The sequence below is a fragment of the Humulus lupulus genome, chromosome 4 (genome assembly GCF_963169125.1).
Source record: "Humulus lupulus chromosome 4, drHumLupu1.1, whole genome shotgun sequence".
Lineage (NCBI taxonomy): Eukaryota > Viridiplantae > Streptophyta > Magnoliopsida > Rosales > Cannabaceae > Humulus > Humulus lupulus.
Genome location: NC_084796.1, coordinates 164,242,515 through 164,265,965, shown reverse-complemented (window position 1 = coordinate 164,265,965; position 23,451 = coordinate 164,242,515).

Below are 23,451 nucleotides of genomic sequence, written 5' to 3'. Positions count from 1 at the left end.
GCCTCGAAGCATCACAATAAACTACAAACTTATCTTGATCTGTAGGAAGGCTAAAAACTGGAGCGATGATCAAACTCTTCTTGAGCTTCTGGAAGTTGTCTTCGAACTTGTCTGACCAAACAAACTTTTGATTCTTCTGGGTTAACTCTGTCAGTGATGACGCAACCTTGGAGAACTCTTCCACAAAGCGTCTATAATACCCCACCAATCCCAAGAAACTCATAATCTCAGAAGCATTCTTCGGTCTTGGCCAATCCCTGACCGCCTCATTCTTCGCTGGATCTACCTTAATTCCATCCTTACTGACTATGTGACCCAAGAAAGTCACCTGTGGCAACCAAAACTTGGATTTCTTGAACTTTGCATACAACCTGTGTTCTCTCAACCTCTGAAGTACCAATGTGAGATGCCGCTCATGCTTTGTCTCTATCTGAGAGTATATTAATATATCATCAATAAAGACGATCACAAACTGATCTAGGTAGTCCTTGAACACTCTGCTCATCAAATCCATAAATCCTGTTGGGGTATTAGTAAACCCAAATGATATCATCAAAAACTCATAATGCCCGTACCTGGTGCGAAAAGCTATCTTCGGTATATCCTCCTCTTTGATCCCTAGCTGGTGATAACCAGATAGAAGATCTATCTTAGAAAACACCGTTCTACCCTGCAACTGATCAAACAAATCATCAATCCTGGGCAGAGGATGTCTGTTCTTAATAGTCAACTTGTTCAATTCTCTGTAATCGATACACATCCTCAGAGAACTGTCCTTCTTCTTCACAAAGAGGATCGGTGCGCCCCATGGCGAGAAACTGGGCCTGATAAAACCGAAGTCTAGTAACTCCTGTAGTTGAACCTTCAGTTCCTTCAATTTAGCTGGAGCCATCCTGTAGGGTGCCCTAGACACTGGTTCTGTCTTTGGCACCAATTCAATTACAAACTTAATCTCCTTGTGTCGAGGTAACCCTGGAAGATCCTCTGAAAACACGTTTAGAAACTCACAGACTAATCGGGTATGTTCTGGTCCCACTGGCATGACTTGAGTGGTATCCACCACACTAGCTAAGAAACCTATGCATCCATCCTACAATAGGTCTCTTGACTATTTCGCTAATCCGCTCACTAGGATCAACTCGAGCCATATGCTGCAAATATATCCACATAATAATGTGGTCTCAACAATTTATCACAAATAATCACATTTATGCCCTCAACAAGCTAAAATTACATATATGCCCTTATAAGCTAGAAAGGTCCCACATGCATATTTAATACTCATAAACATGTATATCACATATTCATATAATCATATTAATCATGCATTTAACCATTTAATCACACATATACCAATTATACCCTCCCAGCACGCTAATAAAGGCCCTTAAGCCATATTAGTGATTTTGGATCGTTACAACTATCCCTTCTTACTGTGAATTTCGTCCTTGAAATTTACTTGAATAACTCGGGATACTGATCCTGCATCGCTGAATCAAGCTCCCGGGTGGCTTCCTTGACCCTGCTATTCCTCCACAATACTTTGACTAGAGGAATCCTCTTGTTCCATAGAACCTTATCTTTCCGGTCTAAGGCCTGAACTGGTCGCTCCTCATAAGACAAATTTGTCTACAATTCTAAATCTTCATATTTCAACACTTGAACTCCTGACAATGATGGTGGCAATGCGAATCTATAGGCCACCAGTCCGATCCTCTCTAGGATCTCAAAAGGTCCAATGAATCTAGGGCTCAGCTTGTCCTTTTTCCCAAACCGTCTCACCCCTCGCAATGGTGAGACTCGCAGAAACATGTGGTCCCCTCCCTAGAACTCTACGTCCCTACGCTTAGGATCAGCGTAGTTTTTCTATCTACTCTGCGAAGCGACCATTCGAGCTCAATTCTTCTCAATAGCCTCATTAGTATTCTAAACCATCTCCGGCCCCAAATACTTCCTTTCATCCATCTCATCCCAATGAATGGGCGATTTACACCTCCTCCCATAAAACATCTCGTATGGAGCTACTCCAATCATTGATTGGTAACTGTTATTGTATGAAAACTCAATCAATGGGAGATACTTACTCTAAGACCCCTCAAAGTCTATCACACACGCCCTGAGCATGTCCTCTAAAACTTGAATAGTCCTCTCAGACTGTCCATCGGCCTGAGGATGAAAGGCCGTACTCAACTTCAACTGAGTCCCCATAACCTTTTATAAACCACCCAAAACATGGAGGTAAATATAGGATACCGATCTGATACTATAGACATGGGAACCCCATGGAGACGTACAATCTCCCTCACGTACAGCTCCGTGTATTGATCCACAATATAGGTTGTCTTCGCTGGCAGAGATTGACCTGACTTGGTGTATCTATCTACTATCTCCACACTGAGTCATGTAGCCCCACTGTCATGGGTAAACATCCCACAAAATCCATGGTAATATCCTCCCATTTCCACTCGGGAATACCCAAAGGTTGTAGCAACCCCGCTGGTCGCTGATGCTTAGCCTTCACCTGCTGACGGGTCAAACACTTGGCCATGTACTCCACTACATCCTTCTTCATCCTAGGCCACCAATATAATGTCTGTAAATCTTGATACATCTTCGTGGTGCCTGGATGGAGTGAGTACGATGTAGTATGAGACTCATCCAATATCTCTCGTCTAATATCCACATCCGTCGGGACACAAATCCGACCCTTATACCATAGTAACTCTTTCTCTGAAATAGAATAATCCTTAACTATCCCAGCTAGGACATTCCCTCTAGCCTCCTGTAACTGTGCATCATCCATCAGACCCTCTCTTATCCTCTCCAAGAGTGTAGAATGCAAGGTAATATTGGCCAACCGACCCACAACCAATTCTATCTTTGCTCTAGTCATCTCTTCTGCCAACTCTCTCGATATTTATGTAGAGCTAAACAACTGTCCCGGGCCCCTCTGACTCAACGCATCTGCCACTACGTTGGCTTTCCCTGGGTGGAAAAGGATATCACAATCATAGTCCTTCACCAACTCCAGCCAACGTCTCTGCCTCATATTCAAATCCTTTTGGGTGAAGAAGTACTTCAAAATCTTGTGATCGGTGTATATCTCATACTTCTCCCCATACAGATAATGTCGCCACACCTTCAGTGCGAACACCACTGATGCAAATTCCAGATCATGGGTATGATACCGCTGCTCATACTCCTTCAACTGCCATGCTGCGTAAGCAATATCCTTCTCATTCTGCATCCACACGCATCCCAAGCCCAACCTCGATGCACCACAATATACTACAAACTTCCCTCTCTCTGAAGGAAGACTCAATATCGGAGCAGTAATTAGATGTTGCTTCAATTCCTGGAAGCTATTCTCACACTTGTTTGACCAGACGAACTTCAGATTCTTCCGTGTCAATTCTGTCATTGGTGCAGCAATCTTCGAGAACCCTTCCACAAACTGTTTGTAATAACCCGCTAACCCAAGGAAACTTCTAACCTCTAACCTCTAAGGCATTCCTTGGTCTCGGCCAATCTCTCACTACCTCCACCTTAGTTGAATCCACCTTAATTCGATCTTCACCAACAATATGTCCAAGGAATGTCACTTTTGGTAGCCAAAACATACACTTCTTAAACTTGGCATACAATCGATGCTCTCTCAATCTCTGAAATACCTGTTGAAGATGCTGCTCATGTTCTGCCTCTGAACTGGAGTAAACCAAGATGTCGTCGATGAAGACAATCACAAATTGGTCTAGGAAGTCCTTGAATGCCCTGTTCATCATGTCCATGAATGCTGCTGGGGCATTGGTCAAACCAAATGACATGACCAGAAACTCATAATGCCCATACCTCGTTCGAAAGGCCATCTTTGGTATATCTTCGTCCTTGATCCTCAGCTGTTGAGAACCAGATCGAAGATCATTCTTCGAGAACACCATCTTTCCCTACAGCTGATCAAACAAGTCATCGATCCTTGGTAAGGGGTACTTATTCTTGATGGTCAACTTGTTCAATTCCTTGTAGTCTATACACATCCTCAAAGTCCCGTCCTTCTTCACAAACAAAACTGGAGCACCCCATGGAGAGTAGCTAGGCCTGATAAACCCCAAATCAAGAAGCTCTTGCAACTGTATCTTCAATTCTTTCAGTTTCGCTGGAGCCATCCTATATGGTGCCCTCGACACTAGCTTTGTCCCCGGCGGTAATCCTGGTAAATCCTCAGGAAACACATCCAAGAACTCACGTACTAATCTGGTCTCTCCCGGCCCTGCTGGCATAACTCTGATAGTATCCACCACAATAGCTAGGAAACCTATACAACCTCCCTGTAATAGGTCGCTAGCTCTCAATGCTGATATCAAGGGTATGCGGGGTCCATGCACCACACCCACGAAAACAAAGGGATCCTCTTCCTCGGGCTCAAAAGTCACCATCTTCTTCCTGCAGTCTATAGTAGCCCCATACCTAACCAGCCAATCCATCCCCAAGATCATATCGAAATCATCCATACTTAACTCGATCAAGTATACTGATAGTTCCCTACTATCAACCATCACTGGCAGTGCTCTAATCCACCTCCTAGAAACTACCAGTTCCCCTGTAGGCAGTATAGTCCCAAACCCCGTAGTATAATACTCACTAGGTCTACACAATCTATCGATTACCATACTAGAAACAAATGCATGTGTAGCACCAGAGTCAATCAGCACAGTACAAGAAGAGCCAGTGCTAGAAAGCTGACTTTTCACCACTGAGGGATTAGCCTGGGCCTTTGCCTGTGTCAAGGTGAATACTCGAGCTGAAGTCAAGATGTCCACCTTCCCTGGTTCCTCTTTCTTTGTTGTTGGGCAATCTTTCTTGAGGTGTCCCACCTCCCCGCACACATAACAGGCCTTTGGCCGACATTCGCTCGGATGGCGTCTTCTGCATCTCGTGCACTCAGGATAACTTCTCCATGTCTCACCACCTCCCTGGCAGCCTCCCTGAGCACCCTAACCCAATCTATCAGGACCAGTAGTGGTCAAAGTGTCAAGGGTCTTCCTTTTTAGATCACTGGGGCCTCCGCCCCTACCAGACCCTGTATATGGAGGCACCGCCCTGCGAACCTCCTGTCTTGCAAAGTTATCCCTCCAAATCTTATTATCTACCTCCTCAATGGTAAGGGCCTTCTTAACTGCCTGGGCATAATTCGTTCCCCCTGGTACCATTGTAATTCTCACATCTCGGGCTATCATAGCATTAAGCCCTCGAATAAATCTGTCCTGTTTGGCTGCATCTGTAGGCACTAGATCTGGTGCGAACTTCGTAAGTCTATCAAATTTCAGGGCATACTCTAAGACTGTCATGTTACCCTGTATCAACCCCACAAACTCATTCACTTTCCCTACCCAGACGACAACGTTATAGTATTTATGGTTGAACAAATCTCTGAACCCATCCCAAATCAGAGTAGAAACATCCCTGGTTTGTGATGCCACCTCCCACCAAATACGGGCATCCTCTCTAAGCATGTAGGTGGCACAGATCACCCTGTCATTACCTTCCACCCTCATAAAATCATACTCTTCCACTGTTCGACCTTCAATGGATCTGGTATTCCCTCAATGGTTGGAGGATGTTGTCTCCTAAACCGCTGATACAGTGGCTCCCACCTGTTCCTAACCTCAAGTGTCTGTACAACTAGTGTTGTAACAGGTGAAAAAATAGGTGCATCACTCCCTGACGGAGCCTGCTGTCTTAGAAGACAGATCTTCTATTTCTGACTCTGTAACTGGCTTGCATGTCTGCAAGTATCTTTTGCCAATTCTCAGGAACTGGTAGAGGGTTTTGGCCCTGATCATTATCTCTAGCCTCAGATCCTGTTTTGCCTAGTCGTATAGATCGCCTTGGATGCATAGCTATCCAAGTTTATATGCAATCAACGACTCGGTGGTCGAGCAATGTTGACAGGTTAACAATCTTTCCATAATCCACCATTGGAACTCAGCTAACCAAAAGCAATCAAGATGCAAACAATCATTCAAATATTCATTCATATAAAACAACAATGCTAATAATCATGCCTCACAATAATCACACAGCAGTCAAGGGCCAAGCCCTATTAGTATCTCATGCACCCTATTAATCTTGCAGTAAAACATTTATATTTCATTCAAGCACTTAAGCATGTAATCACATATATACAATTACTGAACCCTGAGTCAAGCTTTTCTTTAGTGGCGAGTGTACATGTCCAGCCAGTACTCAGGAACCCTTAAACCTAGACCGCTCTAATACCACATTGTAACGCTTTGGATAACCAAGAGCGTTACACTATGTACTTAAAATAGTGCATGACTTGCTAATCAAGTCATTTGATTAAAAATGTGATCCTAAGGTCAACAATATGATTAGGGTTAAAAGACTTTGATCATAAACGGTTAATTTTTCATTAAAATAGATGTTTGGTACATGCGATCCCAAAAATAGGGTTTAAGAGACAAAGTTATAAAATTATCAAAAGTTATATACAATCCAGTGGCCATTCTAATGGAAAAATACAAATTTTAGGTTATGTCCCTCTACTTTACCTCGGCTATGGCAGACAAGAAACTGACAATGCAAATCTCACCCCCAGAGCTCTCCAACTCATGGTTGATCCATCTTACCCTTGCCTTTACCTGCACCACGTAGCATCCGTTAGCCAAGGCCCAGCAAGAAAACCATAATAGTGAATACATAATAAATATTATCAATCATTCAATAATGAAACAGATATTTCAAAGCTCAACACATCATAAATATCAAATTGATAACAGTCAACATGTATGTTAAACTCATATCTCAGATAATATGCAATTACTCAGGGTCGGTGACCTTAGGCCAAGCCCTCTATTTACTCCACTGACTCTGGATCGCTTAGGCTGAGTCCAGTGTTTATCTAGCTGACCCTAGCTCATAGTGGCCGAGTCGCAACCTGTGCACAAATTATCAACCTCACCTCTCTTAGTTTGTTCATTCTCATATGCCAATCCAATCATTCAGCCATACAGTACACTTGTTCAAGTATTGGGAATCTCACTCCCGTTACAACCACTCAAGGGTGTATTTTTCTTACCTTGAATTACGAGCGAAGATAATAGAACGGTCCCGAGCACGATCCTCAGTCCTGATCCTTGGCGTTACAACCACTCAAGGGTGCATTTTTCTTACCTTGAATTACGAGCGGAGATAATAGACGGTCTCGAGCATGATCCTCAGTCCTGAGTCTTGGCGGTAAACCTAGTCACAGTGGCCAATGCGTAATCTTCAACTTCTAATCCAAATAAATACATAAGAGATAAAAAGTAACCTCTGAAACCTCAATTTGTACTAAATCGAGTAGTAGAAATTATCTCGAGCGCTTAGGTTTGAACCCCCAAGCCTTACCAATTCTAGAAACCATCCCAAGATAAAAATCCCTTGGCAGGCCGGGACTTTTCCCTGAGGGTCGCGACTTGCCCTCAAGTCAGAGACAAAAAACCCAAGCCATAGGGGAGGTGGGCTGCGACTGGCCTCTTAAGGTTGCGGTGCGCCCCCAAATTAGAGAACATACCCAGGCCCTTTCGGGCACACACGCTGCAGCGCCCCAGAGCTGGGTCGTGGCGCGTCCCTTCGAACCCAGAAATTTTGGGTTTTCTTCACACTTCTCCCAGCCAATTTTCTGAAAACTCAAACTCAGTAAAGACTCTCACCTAGAACCGAACCCAGCTATGAGTTTAAGATTTTCATCACATATTTAAACCTAAAAATCTTAGCAATTGCACTAAAATCAATACCCTAATTCAGTAGAAATCATCACCCAAAACTCATCTTAGATTCCACTCTAATATTTAATTCTCAAATAAAATCAGTGACTAGAACTTACCTCAATTGCCTGTTGAATCTCCACAAGCTTCTTCACCCTACCCTTGAGCTTAATTCTCCTAAGTTCTCAGCTGAACTTCCTGAATAAGGGCTTAAATTCCTCAAGACTCTCCCTTCCTTTCATTTTTCCTTCAAAGAATTCCAGCTTAAGGCTTAAGTTTTCAGCCCTTTTCCTTCCTTAGCTTCAAAGCACAATGAGAGATGGTGAGAGAGAGTACGTGAGAGAGAGGGATGAAAGTTCCAGGTGATTTTGGTTAAGTCAGGAATCCTACTAATTATAATCTTTAACCCCTAAAAGACTATTTTTCCTGTCCCAACTTATTAATCCTTAGATTGTTCCTAGGGGTAAAATGGTCATTCCACTATTGGTTCCTGCTAATTCCTCAAGTGTTCCTAATATTTACCCATTAATCCCATCATTCCTAAAAATTACCAAATACTTATTCAATATTTAATAAATCCCAAAATACTTTCTAAATTCCCAAAAATACCTCTAGGCTCCCACTGAGCCGAGTATTAAACCCCGTTGTGAGTATTTCGCTAATCCGCTCACTAGGACCATCTCGAGCCATATGTTGCAAATATATCCACACAATAATGTGATATGAACAATTTATCACAAATAATCACATTTATGCCCTCAACGAGCCAAAATTACATATATGCCATTATAAGCTAAAAATGGCCCACATGCATATCACATATTCATAGAATCATATTATTCATGCATCCAACCATTTAATCACACATATACCAATTATGCCCTCCCAACATGCTAATCAAAGCCCATAAGCCTTATTAGTGATTTTGGGTTATTACAGTGGAAGGAAACGAGAGAGTGGCTTGTGCTAGTTATATGTTAATGGATGATGCCTGTATCTGGTGGGAAGTTGTGTCTCATAGGAGATATGTGGCCACTATGACTTGTGATGACTTCAGGGACATTTCAATGAGAAGTACTACAATGTTGCAGTTAGAGCTGCAAAGGAGAATTAATTCACTAATTTAACGGAAAACAGAATGATCGTAACAGAGTATGATTTGAAGTTCGGCAAGTTAGCTAAATTTGTGCCAGAATTGGGGCCTACTGATATGGCAAGGAAATATCGTTTTATACAGGGATTGAGTGTAATGATAGCCTGGGATGTCAAGATAACACTAGATCAAGGGATTACCACTTATGCTAAAGTAGTGAAAAAACCCCTTATTGCCGAGGGCGCTGATGATCTGAAATGGAAGGAAGGCACCGGAAGGCATGATGCTCGGAGGATGGTGTCTCCCTTCACTTATTCTAGCCAAGGTAGTGGCCCCATTGAGCAGAAGAGAAAGGCCCCATATTCTTTTGTTCCTCTTGGTCTAGATAGGAGGGGACGAGGTGCCTTTGGTGGCCGATAGGGCAAGGGAGAGAACTTGAGAAGCTTCCGAGAGTGTGCACGGTGTAGGCGACGCCATCTGGGAGAGTGTAGAGTTAGAGAATGTTTTGTTTGTGGGAGTGTTAGTCATTTGAGGAAAGACTGTCCACAAGTCAAGAAAGAGGAACCAAAGAGGAGCGACAACCTCACTCCAGTCAGAGTTTATACCTTCACCTAGACTGAAGCTGAGGCTAGTCCCTCGGCTGTGACAGGTCATATTTCTAGTGTTGGTTCTTTGTTAATTGCATTGATTGATTCAGGAGCTACTCATTCATTTGTATCTGTTAGAGTGATAGACCATCTATGTAGACCTTGTAATTTGTATGCAAGGGGATTTAGAACTTTCTTCCATCCTTGGGAACTGGTAGTCTCTAGGAGGTGGGTTATAGCATTACTGGTGGAGAAAGACAGTAGGGAGTTATCTGTGGATCTAATTGAACTGGTAATGTAACGACCCAAATTCACTAATAAGGCTTAAGGGCCTTGATTAGTATGCCGGGAGGGCATGATGGGAATTATGTGTGATTTTTATGATTAAGATGCATGATAATGATTTAGGCATGTTATATGATTATGTGAAGTATATTATGTGATAATTATGATGTGTGAATTGTACCGCGAGGGTTCTGTGATACCAACGTGATGCACGTGCCGAGACGGTCCTAGGAACTAGATAGTGGTAACTGGTGATTTGGTAACCTGCGTAACTGTTAGTAACCATAGAGAGTAACAAGTTTTATGGAAAGTGGTAGAATTGCAAAGCTGGTGAAAAGACAAGTATGGCCTTGAGGTTAAGTTAGGAAGGGGTATTAGTGGAAGGGTAGAGTAGACATTTGGTAGGATGGATGATTATCAGCTGAAGGGGGAAAGTCATATACGTATAATATTTGGGGAGATGGGTTTATGCTGAAATTAGAAACCTAGAGGAAGAGCAAACTTAAGAGGAAGAAGGAAGAGACTGAATTTAACTTTTGGAAGGAGAATCAAGAGTGATTGAAGTTGTCAAGCAGGCTTAGACCAAGAATACTCAGAGGTAAGATTTTGATTATGCTATATCCAAGTTTTAAGTCTGAATTTTAGTTAAGGAAGGTGAATTGAGGCAAGTTGGTGGCTGGTTTTATGTAATTTCAGAATTGGGAATCAAGGGGGAAGGAGGTCAAGAGCTGGAGGTTGAATCCATCACTTATGGTAAGGTCTCTGTATGTTTATTAGGCTTGTTTTTGTTAAGGTATAGGGAGTTTGAAGTGTGGGTTGTGTTTGAGTTCAAGCTGTTCATAATTTTTCTGGTTTGAGTTATTAAGGGTGAAATTCAAGAGTGACTTTTAGGATTGAAGGTGTGAGTGAGCTTGGGTATGATGTCTTTGGGTTGTTGTGAGGTTTGTTAGGGGTTTAGAGTTGGTTTTGGGACTTAGGATGTGGTTTGGGGTGATTTGGAGAGGTTGGAGCTCGGGAAAATGCGAAGGAAAAACCCAGAATTCTGGGTTGCGAAGGCGTGCCGCGGCACGGGTTTTGTGTGCCGCGGCTTGGAGGCTCTGACTGGTGGGTGCCGCGGCACAAGGTTAATTTCAGGGTATCACATTTCGCAATTTTTGGGCCTTTGCTCCGGGGGTTCGGGGGATGTCTTCGGGGTGTCGTTCTAAGGTTTTGGGGGTTCCGAGAGTGTGGGTTAGGTTCCGGGAAGGTAGTCTTGGATTGGTTAATGACAAAGAATATTATTTGTGTTGTGATTAGGACTTTGGAGAGGCTCGGGGTAGAGGACCGTGCCTGCGGCTACGTGGCATCGAAAACCAGTGAATTGAAAGGTAAGAAAGCTGCACCTGAATATATGGTTGTGAATGGGACTAAGTGCTTCCGAGAGTTGTATTGTGTCATCGTTGGTATTATGCCAAGGGACACGTATAAGCGGTCTAAGAGTATCGTTCATGATTTTAGCGCACGGGGCGCGAATTGGCCACTGGGAGCCAGAAACATTAGGATAACAGAGGGAGTAGCCTGTGGGCGCTAGCCCTGGTTATCGTCTGTGCATTATGTTTTATGAGATGAGATCCTTAGTATGTGGTATGCTTGAATGATGATATACTTGAAGTTTATGAGATGCTATATGAGTAAATGACTTGATTGCTAGTTGTTCATGCTCTGTTATTGCTGTGTTTTCTTGCTGGGCCTTGGCTCACGGGTGCTTCGTGGTGCAGGTAAGGGCAAGGGCAAGCTGGACTAGGCCTGAGGTGGAGAGCTCCGAGGTGTAATGTACATAGCCAGCCGTTCGATCACCATGGTCGAGGAGTGTGTCAGGACAGAGACTACCTAACTGCTCATTTTGCCTTAGTACGGCCGCTAATGTATTTAAACCTTGTAAATTTTGTAAATGACCTTTGAAACTGTCATTTTTGGGATCCCATGTAACGAAACAATGTTTAGTAATGAAAATGTAACTTTTGAGACCAAAACACTTTTAACCCTAGATCCTTTACTGTTTCAGTAACACGTTTTTACTTTAATGACTTGGTTAGCAAGTCTGGCACTTTATAAACACACAGTGTAACGGTCTTGGCTATCGAGGGCGTTACAGGTAATGGCTGATTTTGATATGATTTTGGGGATGGATTGGTTAGCAAACTATGGGGTGACGATAGACTGCAAGCGAAGGATGGTGATTTTTTAGCCTGAAGGAGAGGAACCCTTCATGTTTGTGGGGACGGTGAGTGGACCATGACTACCTATGATTTCTGCATTGAGAGATAGAGAATTGTTGAAAGAAGGTTGCAAAGGATTCCTAGAAAATATAATGGATACCTCTAAGGTTGTTTCAGTTGGACTAGGGGAGACTATTGACGGTGAAATCTCGTCAACGAAATTAGATCGGAAAACTCAAAGGTAAATCAGGTGGTGTTTATATAAGAACTAAGAATAAACTTTAAGGAAAAGTAAACATAGATAAATGATGGAGCAAGTCTTAGTATATTTCTCAATAGCCTCTGGTTACAATGAATTTTCCAACCCCTCATTATGAGGGGTCAAGCTCCTTTTATAGTTGGGCTCTAATGGCCCCTTATACATGGTGGTCCCTTGGGACAAAATAGTACATAAGTACACTGTCAGGATAATAGCACAGGTGGTAGTGGTATGGGAAGAGTGGTGGAGCAGAAGATCATAGTGTCAGCCTGGTACATAGTCAGAGGCATGCATATAGTGCCTCCACTCTCTGTACAAATCCGTACCTCCACTACCTGTGTGATACAGGTGTCAGGGACATGCTTCTGTCCTCCTCATGGTTGTACGTCATGCACCCGTACACGTACGGGTACTATGTACCCGATGGTTATTCTCGCCTCTCCAAGGCATGTATCTGCTCAAGGCTATTCCATGTCCTACTAAGTGTAGGGAAGCTAGTGTGTTGACATGAACGATATACTCAGTCATCTATTCCACTATTGGCTCTATACCTAATAGTTATTGGGTCTCTCCTATTGCTCTTCATCTCATGTGACTCATAGGGAGAGTGGTGCCCCGTTGGTGGCACTTACCTCAGGAAGAGAGGTAAGGCCTCTTCAACGGGGCCTGCTGCGTGTGTGATGAAGCATGATGCCTAAAAATGGGATGAGGGTCTCATCTTATGAAACCATCACTTTGTAGCCCCCACACTACGAGGTCCCTGGTATATGGCCGAAGGGTGTTTAGTGGAGGCTATGTCTCTTGAGGCCTTTGACGTGGCCGGTGCGCAAGGCGAGGCACACGAGACCACTAGGTATGCGTGGCCCTTGGGGGCGAGGCTCCTTTGACGCGTGCCCCCATTCGCATGGCCACCTGATGCTGCGGGCGTGGCTGCGCGAGGCCGAGGGCTTGCTGGGGTGCGAGGCCACATGGTGTGCAGGCGTGGCTGCACGAGGCTGAGGGGCTGCTGGGGCGCGAGGACACCTGGTGTGCAGGCGTGGCTGCATGAGGCCGAGGGCCTGCTGGGGCGTGAGGCCGCCTGGTGTGCGGGCATGGCTGCACGAGGCCGAGGGCCTGTAGGGGCGCGAGGCCGACTGGTGTGCGGGTGTGGCTGCGAGAGGCCGAGGGCCTGCTGGGGCGCAAGGCCGCCTAGTGTGCGGTCATGGCTGCACGAGGCCGCCTGGTGTGCGAGCATGACTACGCGAGGCCGTGGTGCGGGGGCACGCGAGGCCGTGTCGTGCATGGGCGCGAGATGGGTCCCTAAAACAGTTGGTGCGATATGCCCGTAGCATATCGGGCGTACCCACGAGGCGTTTATGGGAGCCTATCACGCGCTTTTGGCCTTTTTATAACTGTTGAATTTTGAGCATCCACATTTCTCATGAGACAATCTCCTTTATTCAAAAAGGGCCTACAGGCTCGAGTCCAATTGCACGATTAAGTGGCCTTTATCCCTATGTTCTAATTAGGGACTAGAGATTTCTTATTTGGTGGATTTTTGGCATCCACACTTGCCCCCCAGTCTATAGGGAGGCCTTTAGGCGTTCTTGTAGACTCTTCCGTTCCTTTTTATTATTCTCTTATTCTTCTTCTTTTTTTTTTTTTTTTTTTTTTTATATATTTATCATGTTCGAGGTCCTTTGGAACCCACGCGAAAGGGGGTTCGGTAGGTCTCTCTGTGGTGCGCCTTAGTTGCACCTATAAGGATATATTGACCCCTTGGGTTCTAGTTATCCTTTTATATATTTTCGCGCACGCTTATTATATCTTGCGAGAAGCGTCCTTCTCGTCATTAGGCATAGTACTATTTTTGCAAGCGTCTTCTTTGAGACCCTTTTTGCAAGCGTCTTCTTTGAGACCCTTTTCGGAAGCGTCTACTTTGAGACCCTTTTTGCAAGCGTCTACTTTGGAGACCCTCTTTGGTGGCGTCTACTTTGGAGACCCTTTTTGGAGGCGTCTACTTTGGAGACCCTTTTTGGAGGTGTCTACTTTGGAGACCCTTTTTGGAGGTGTCTACTTTGGAGACCCCTTTTGGTGGCGTCTACTTTGGAGACCCTTTTTGGAGGCGTCTACTTTGGTGACCCTTTTTGGAGGCATCTACTTTGGAGACCCTTTTTGGAGTCGTCTGCTTTTGAGGTGATTTCCCCTTGGGTGGGGACTTTCATGGATAGAGGGTCTTCGTTCGATCTCAAACATGGTCCGCGACTCCTCTAGCACGAGGCCCCCTTCTATATGGAATCTCCAGCGTATTGGTAGTATGGCCACTGGAGGAAGGTTCACTTTCTTCGACATGGAAGTTCTTATGGCCCTCTTCCACACGTATGTACTTCTGTGCTCTCTCTCGAAGTCATCCAAATTCGAAACTTCTCCTTTGAGCATGCTCCCCCATAACTTGCTTCCTAGACGAACTCCGGCTGTAATAGCCATCTTGAGCTCCGCTTTGGTTAAATCTCCCACCTTTGTTGCCTCCATACTGAACCTATGGATGTAGTCCTTCAGACTTTCATTCTCGCCTTGTTTTATGTTAGCAAGGTCGGTAGTTGGCATGACGTAATCACAGGCTGCATGGTGCTGCTGAAGAAATTCATCAGAGAATTGTTGCCATGACTCGATTGTTCCTGGCCCTAACCTCTTGAACCACTTGTACGCCACTCCTTTAAGTGTAACGACAAAGCAATGACACTTTGCCCTGTTGTTGACCCCTCTTAACCTCATCAAGTTATTGAAGGAGTCTATGTGATATTTTGGGTTTGTCGTACCCTCGTACGGAGTCATGCGAGGCTCTCTGAAGCCAGTGGGCACTTTCTCAGCCTGAATCTCCCTTGTGAAGGGTGAGTCACGGTCGAATTCTTCGTCATCCATGTGCCCCCCAAGCGCAGTGGTGATCTTGCCCCGAGGGCTTCGCATTTTGGTGTCTAGTCCCCTCCTTTTTTTTGCATAAGGAGTCTTGTGGGTTCTTGGGCTGATCCCTTGCCTTGGTTGTGTTCCTTGGGGGAACCGCGGGGGGTGGATGTCTTACTTCTGACCTCTTCCCATGGAGCTCTTTTCTTAGGCCAGGGGGTGCCTCTTTTGAGGGGACTTCGGCCTCGTTCTTACGACCATCATCTTCTCTCTGCCTATGCTCCTGGGGACATTTCGTCAGCCTAGGTCCCCCATGGTACTTTGCATGGGGGGTTTTACTGGTGGAAAGTTGGGTTCCCCCATCGTCTATGGGGACAGTGTTTTCCCCTTTTTTATACTCCTTCCCTTTACGCTTTGGGAGGGGTATGCTTGACTTCCCTTGCAGTAGGTCGTTTAAAATCTCCTGCATGTTCTCTATCATGGTTTCCAGCCTTCTAGTCTTTTTATGCAACTCGTGAATCTCATCCTTGTAGAAGCGCGTCCTTGAGCTGGAGCTTACCGAGTGTACCCCGGGACCCTTGCCTGGCCAGTGCGTCGAGGGACCGGGGTCCTGGTGGCCTGAGCGTGGGGTCAACCGGGGCCGGTTAAGTGGATACACTAGTGGCTCTGAATGACCTCCGTCGGGCTGGATAGCTGGGGACGATGCTTCCCTCACCTCCCCTGGGGGAAGAGGTTTTTCTGGCCCACCTCCATGCTCGGGCGGAGGGGGGTCTTTCTTGGAGGCCCTCCGCTCTACTTCGTCTCGGTCAACCTCAACCTCTTGTATTTGTCGTAGGCGTTTTGAACGTCTTAGCATCTTTCTTTGTTGGAAATGATGGAAGAACACTGGCTTGATGCTTGTCCTTCCCACAGACGGCACCAAACTGTTGACGGTGAAATCTCGTCAATGAAATTAGATCGGAAAACTCAAAGGTAAGTCAGGTGATGTTTATATAAGAACTGAGAATAAACTTTAAGGAAAAGTAAACACAGATAAATGATGGAGCAAGTCTTGGTATATTTCTCAATAGCCTCTGCTTACAATGAATTTTCCAACCCCTCATTCTTAGGGGTCAAGCTCCTTTTATAGTTGGGCTCTAATGGCCCTTTATACATGGTGGTCCCTTGGGACAAAATAGTACATAAGTACACTGTCAGGGTAATAGCACAGGTGGTAGTGGTATGGGAAGAGTGGTGGAGCAGAAGATCATAGTGTCAGCCTGGTACATAGTCAGAGGCATGCATATAGTGCCTCCACTCTCTGTACAAATCCGTACCTCCACTACCTGTGTGATACAGGTGTCAGGGTCATGCTTCTGTCGTCCTCATGGTTGTACGTCATGCACCCGTACACGTACGGGTACTATGTACCCGATGGTTATTCTCGCCTCTCCAAGGCATGTATCTGCTCAAGGCTATTCCACGTCCTACTAAGTGTAGGGAAGCTAGTGTGTTGACATGAACGATATACTCAGTCATCTATTCCACTATTGGCTCTATAATTAATAGTTATTGGGTCTCTCCTATTGCTCATCATCTCATGTGACTCATAGGGAGACTGGTGCCCTGTTGGTGGCACTTACCTCAGGAAGAGAGGTAAGGCCTCTTCAATGGGGCTTGCTGCGTGTGTGATGAAGCATGATGCCTAAAAATGGGATGAGGGTCTCATCTTGTGAAACCATCACTTTGCAGCCCCCACACTACGAGGCCCCTGGTATATGGCCGAAGGGTGTTTAGTGGAGGCTATGTCTCTTGAGGCCTTTGACGTGGCCGGTGCGCAAGGCGAGGCACACGAGGCCACAAGGTATGCGTGGCCCTTGGGGGCGAGGCCCTTGGGGGAAAGGCTCCTTTGATGCGTGCCCCCATTCGCATGGCCACCTGATGTTGCGAGCGTGGCTGCGCGAGGCCGAGGGCCTGCTGGGGCGCGAGGCCACCTGGTGTGCAGGCGTGGCTGCGCGAGGCCGAGGGCCTACTGGGGCGCAAGGCCGCCTGGTGTGCGGTCGTGGCTGCGCGAGGCCGAGGGCCTGCTGGGGCGCGAGGCTGCCTGGTGTGCGAGCATGGCTACGCGAGGGCGTGGTGCGGGGCCACACGAGGCCGTGTCGTGTATGGGCGCGAGATGGGTCCCTAAAACAGTTGGTGCGATATGCCCGTAGCATATCGGGCGTACCCACGAGGCGTTTATGGGAGCCTATCACGCGCTTTTGGCCTTTTTATAACTGTTGAATTTCGAGCATCCACATTTCTCATGAGACAATCTCCTGTATTCAAAAAGGGCCTATAGGCTCAAGTCCAATTGCATGATTAAGTGGCCTTTATCCGTCTGTTCTAATTAGGGACTGGAGATTTCTTATTGGTGGATTTTTGGCATCCACAGAGACGAAGTTGGTGTGTGAGTTTCCTGATGTGTTTCTAGATGACCTGCCAGGATTGCCACCACATTGAGAGATCAAATTTATCATAGAATTGGCACCAGAAGAAGAACAAGTATCAAGGGAACCTTATAGAATGGCTCTTGAAGAGTTAAAAGAAATGAAGATTCAATTGCAGAAATTACTAGATCTAGGATTTATTAGACCCAGCTTTGCACCGTGGGCTGCTCCAGTGTTATTTGTGAAGAAGGATGGGTCATTGAGAATGTACATCAATTACTAAGAGCTAAATAAGTTGACTATTAGGAATAATTACCCACTACCCAGGATTGATGATTCATTTGATCAGTTACAAAGAAAGACAACATTTTCTAAGATTGCCCTTCAGTCTGGCTATCATCAGTTGATCATTGAGGAAGAGGATATACCAAAGACCGCGTTCTGTAGGAGGTATGGACATTATGAATTCTTGGTCATGTCTTTTGGGTTAATCAATTCCCCAACAACCTTCATGGGTTTGATATATAGGGTATTCATGGATTATTTGGATAAGTTTGTAAATGTATTCAGTGATAATATACTGATGTACTCCCAATTAGAAGCATAATACAAGAAACATCTTTGTTTGGTATTACAGAGGCTGAGGGAGCATAAGCTGCACACTAAGTTTAACAATTATAAATTTTGATTACCCCAAGTAACACTTATGGGCCATATTGTGAGTAAGGAGGGGATTCTGGTGGACCTAACTAAGATAGGGGCACTGAGAGAGTGGCCGAGACCAAGCAATGTACCAGAGGTTAGAAGCTTCCTGGGATTAACTAGGTACTATCGACGATTCATTGAGGGATTCTCTAGAATAGCAACACCATTGATTGAGTTGACGCGTAAGAAGACAAAGTTTAATTGGACAGATAGATGTGAGGGCAGTTTCAAGGAGTTGAAGCAGTGACTGATTACTGCATTGGTATTGAGTCTTCCATCAGATAAGGAAAAGTTTGTGGTCTACTGCAATGATTTGAAGTAGGGTTTTGGTTATGTATTGATGCAAGCTGGGAAGGTGATAGCCTATGCTTCTAGACAATTGAAGGAGTATGAACAGAGGTATCCCACTCATGATCTAGAGTTAGCAGCGGTGGTATTCACACTAAAGGTATGGAGGCACTACTTGTATGGACAAAAGTATGAAATATACACTCACCATAAAAGTTTGAAGCATTTCTTCACTCAAAAATATTTGACTATGCGCCAAAGGTGTTAGCTAGAATTGGTAAAGGACTACGATTGTGAGGTTTTATACCATCTAGGGAAGGCCAATGTGGTGGCCGGCGCATAGAGTCGGAGGGGTCCAAGGAAGTTGTTCAGTTCAAGACAGATATTAGAAAAGTTAGTTGAAGAAATGATGAGAGCGGGAATTGAACTGGTAGTTGGCTAGCTAGCCAACATTACCCTTCAGTCCACACTTCTTGAGAGAATTAGAGAAGCATAGAAGGAGGATCCTCAGATGAAGAAGCATAGGGAGAATGTATTAGTTGGATTGGATAGAGACTTTTCTATTTCAGAGGAAGATCTGTTGAGGTATAAAAATTGGATTTGCGTTCCAATGGATTCCGGTATTAGGCGAGAGATTATGTATGACTCTCATACCACTCCTTATTCCCTACATCAGGGTATGATGAAGATGTACTAATATCTAAAGACTTTGTATTGGTTTCTAGGAATGAAGAAAGATGTGGTTGGTTATGTGGCCAAGTGTTTAACTTGTCAGCAGATGAAGGCTGAGCACCAAAGGCCAGCAGGGTTGCTACAACCTTTAAGGATTCTAGAGTGGAAGTGGGAAGATATTAAAATGGACTTCGTGGTTCAATTTCCGTGAACAGTGGGCAACATGATTCTATGTGGGTGACTGTGGATAGGTATACAAAATCAGCCCACTTTTTGCCCATTAGAATAAAATTATATGGTGGAGCAGTATGCTAAGTTGTACACGAAGAAGATTGTGCATCTCCATGGGGCTCTGAAATCAATATCGTCAGACAAGGACCCCACATTCACCTCTAAGTTTTGGGAAAGCCTGCAGAAGGCTATCGGCACGCAGTTGAGATTCAGTACAACCTATCATCCTCAGACGGATGGACAGTCTGAGAGGACGATTCAAATACTAGAGTACATGTTGCGGGCATGTGTGTTATATTTTGGGGAATCTTGGAGCAAGTATCTCCCTTTGATTGAGTTTTCTTATAATAACAATTATCAGGCAACTATGAGAGTGACTCCGTATCAATGTTGTATGGGAGGAAATGTAGGATGCCCATTCATTAAGATGAGATGGGTGAGAGAAAGTATTTAGGTCCTGAGGCAGTTCAAAGGACTAATGAGGCAATCGAGAAGATTAGAGCTTGAATGCTTGCTTGCCAGAGTAGACAGAAGAGTTACTTAGACTTGAAACGTAGAGGTGTAGAGTTTCAAGTAGGTGATTATGCGTTTCTTAGAGTTTCTCCTTTGAGAGGAGTGATACGATTTGGAGTGAAAGAAAAATTAAGTCTTAGGTTTGTTGGCCCCTTTTAGATTCTAGAACGAGTTGGAGAGGGGGCTTACATATTAGTTATGCCTCCAACTTTATTAGGGATTCACAATGTGTTTCACGTGTCTATGCTCCAGAGGTACGTATCAGAACCTGCACATGTGTTTATGAAAACCTTGAATCAGATCAGGATTTATCTTATGAGGAGAACCTAGACCAGATTCTAGACAAAAAGTATAAAGTCTTACGGAACAAGACCATTGCTTTAGTGAAAGTACTGTGGAGAAACAACAAAGTAGAAGAGGCAACCTGGGAGCTTGAATCAAACATGCGGGATCGGTATCCCGAGTTATTCAGGTAAAATTTTGAGGATGAAATTTTTGTCAGGAAGGGATAATTGTAACGTCCCAAATTTGCTAATAAGGCTTAGTGCCTTGATTAGTGTTCTGGGAGGGCAATAAATGATTTAATTACATTATTAGGAGAATTAATTATGATATATGTGTATCATTATTTGATTATTTGAGTTATATTATAATATGAATATATGTGCATGTTTATGTGTATTAAATATGCATGTAGGCCCGTTCTTGTTAATAAGGGCATAAACATAATTATGTGTGTATCACCACTGAGACCACATTATTATGTGGGTATATTTGTAATATTGGGCTCGAGGCGCTCCTAGTGAGCGAATTAGCGGAATAGTCACAACGGGGTAAAATACCTAGCTCGGGGTGAGCCTAGGGGTATTTTGGGAACGTAGTGCATATTCGAGATTTACTAGGTAACGGGTAGTCATTTGGAGATTATTTGGGTATGCAAAGATTAATTGAGAATTTATAGGACTATTTAAGGATTAGTGAGAAATCTGGCAAATGACGAGTTTGCCCTTGAGGGCTTTGAAGGGAACCTTTATGATGAGGAGCATTTCAGTCATTCTCTAAGCTTTGGATAAACTTAGTTGCTAGCGGACCCTAGAAACTAAGGAGAAACAGAAGGAAAAAAAGAATACTCTCTCCCACACTTTCTCTCTCTCTCTCTCTTGAGGCTTGGGAGGCTTTGGGATTTTTGAGAAGGAAGCTTCGAAATTTGAGGCTATGAATTGGGGAATCAAAGCTAGGAGCAGGATTAGAGATAGCTGAGGGTCAAAATCATTATTGAGTTAAGGTTTAAAACATGTTTTCTTTGTGAAATTATGTGGTTAACTTAGGTTTTGAGCTGAGTTTAGTTTCAACTTGTGTTGTAGAGTTAGGATAGGATCTATATTTGGTTTTTTGGGGAATTGAGATGCCCATGCTGTGTTAATGTGAGTTCTAGACTCAATTCTAGTGTTAGTACATGTTTAGGATGAATTTTGGTGAATTTGGCTCGGAAAAACGCAAGGGAAAATGCTAAGAAATTCTGGGTTTCAAGCTCGAGCTACAGTGCTGTTCTTCAAGCGCCGCGGTCTGTGTGGGTGAAGGGGCCTTGGTGGTCATCTAAAATTCCCTAACCGCCATAGCGCGGGTTGGGGTGCGCCGCGACACGTGTCTCCCAGGAGAGAGCCCCGAGCTCTCTGACTGGTAGCTCCCCGAGGCCCTATGAGCTGAGTCGCGACTCTAATTAAGAAAATAGCCAAAACAAGTTTTTAAGCTTAGGAACTCAAAGTTAAGGGCACGGAAGGGATTCTACTACCCGGTTTAGTAGAATTCAAGGTCCCGGAGGCTAGTATATTTTTCCAAAACTCTTAATTGGTTTAGGTTTTGATGGTTATTTATTATTATGTTGTGACTAGGTTATACCGCTAAGGCTCGAGATTAGGGATCGTGCTCGGGATCACCTTATATTGTCAGCTCGGGACTCAAGTTGAGAAAACTGCATGTGCACGTAGAGTAGGGCATGGCCCGATTATCTGTGCTTGCATTGTGCTTAGTGTTGTGTGAATGTTTATAAATATTATGTCATATATGTGTTTATGACAGATCGGCAAGGGTCAGGATCGGCAAGGGTTGAAATCAGCAATAAGCATGCTGAATGCAGGCCACCGTGGCATGGCCATCTAAGGGTGTTGTACTCACCAGCTCGGTTAGGACTGTGAACTTGGTGCTTGGTAACGCACCTTGACCAACTTAGGCTGCTGTTGTGAATTGTGATGGATGCATGTGAATTGTTTGTTAAGTTTGTTTAGTTATGCACTTATTGAATTGAATTGTTATATGCTATGTTGGTGAAGTTTTCTTGCTGGGCCTTGCCTCATGGGTGGTCTATGGTGCTGGTAAGGGCAAGGGAAAGGCTGACCAAGCATGAGTTGGAGGGCACAGAGTGGTGCATACATGTTTTGCCTACCTGGCCACCACGACTGGGATTGTTTTGAGGAACGCAGTGTAAATTTATGATTTTGTTGCCTAGGTCGATCGTACAATAGCTTTTGAGTTGTACATATGTCTTAAACAACATTTTGGGATCCCAATGTAACTTTTCTATGATCTTAATGAATGTTTAACCCTTTTATACGAAAATTTTAAATGAGTCTTTACTTTAGTTTAATCACACTTTTGAGTCTAACATCTCGATTAGCGAGTCAAATACACATTTTAAAACCACATCGTAACGACTCTAGGGTAGTATGGATTTATAGTGATGGTAAGAAGGGGTTCAACCTCGACCCACTTTGTGAAGTAGTCAACTACCACAATTGCATATTTCACTCCTCCCTTCCCCGTGAGCAATGATTCAATAAGGTTGATGCCCAAGATTGTGAAGGGCCATGGACTAGTCATCTGAGTGATCTCAGTTGGAAGAGCTCGTGGTATGTTGGCAAAGCATTGGCACTTGTCACACTTCTTGACATAATCCATCGCATCACCATTCATAGTCGGTCAGAAGTACCCTTGTCTCAACACTTTCTTGGCAAGGTTTTACCCCCCGAGCGTGGTCCCCGCAAAAGTCCTCATGTACTTCATGGAGCATAAGACTGGCCTCTTGTTTGGACACACATCAGAGCAAGGGCAATGAATATCCTCACCTGTACAACTTACTGTCCATGATGATGTATCGAGGTGCCTGGTAAAGCAGCTTCCGAGCTATTTTCTTATCTTGCGACAACTCTCCGGACACAAGATACCTCACAATAGGCTCCATCCAACCATCCTGGGGCTGGACCGCTACTACCTCCTCAAGGGCTGAGATGCTCGGAGCAGCCAAGCAGTCAATAGGGACTACATTTATTAACTTGGTATCCTTGGTGGTAGCAAGCTTAGCCAGGGCATCAACAATAGAATTATGTTCCCGTGATACTTGTCGTATATTAAATTTCTTGAAGTTGTGTAGCATTTCTTGAACTTTCGCCAGTAAGCAGCTCTCTTCGTTCCCTGGGCCTACTATTCTCTGAGCACTTGATTGACTACCAACTTTGAGTTGCTGAAGATCTCGAGACTCTTTGCCTTAAGTTCCAAGGCCACTCGGAGTC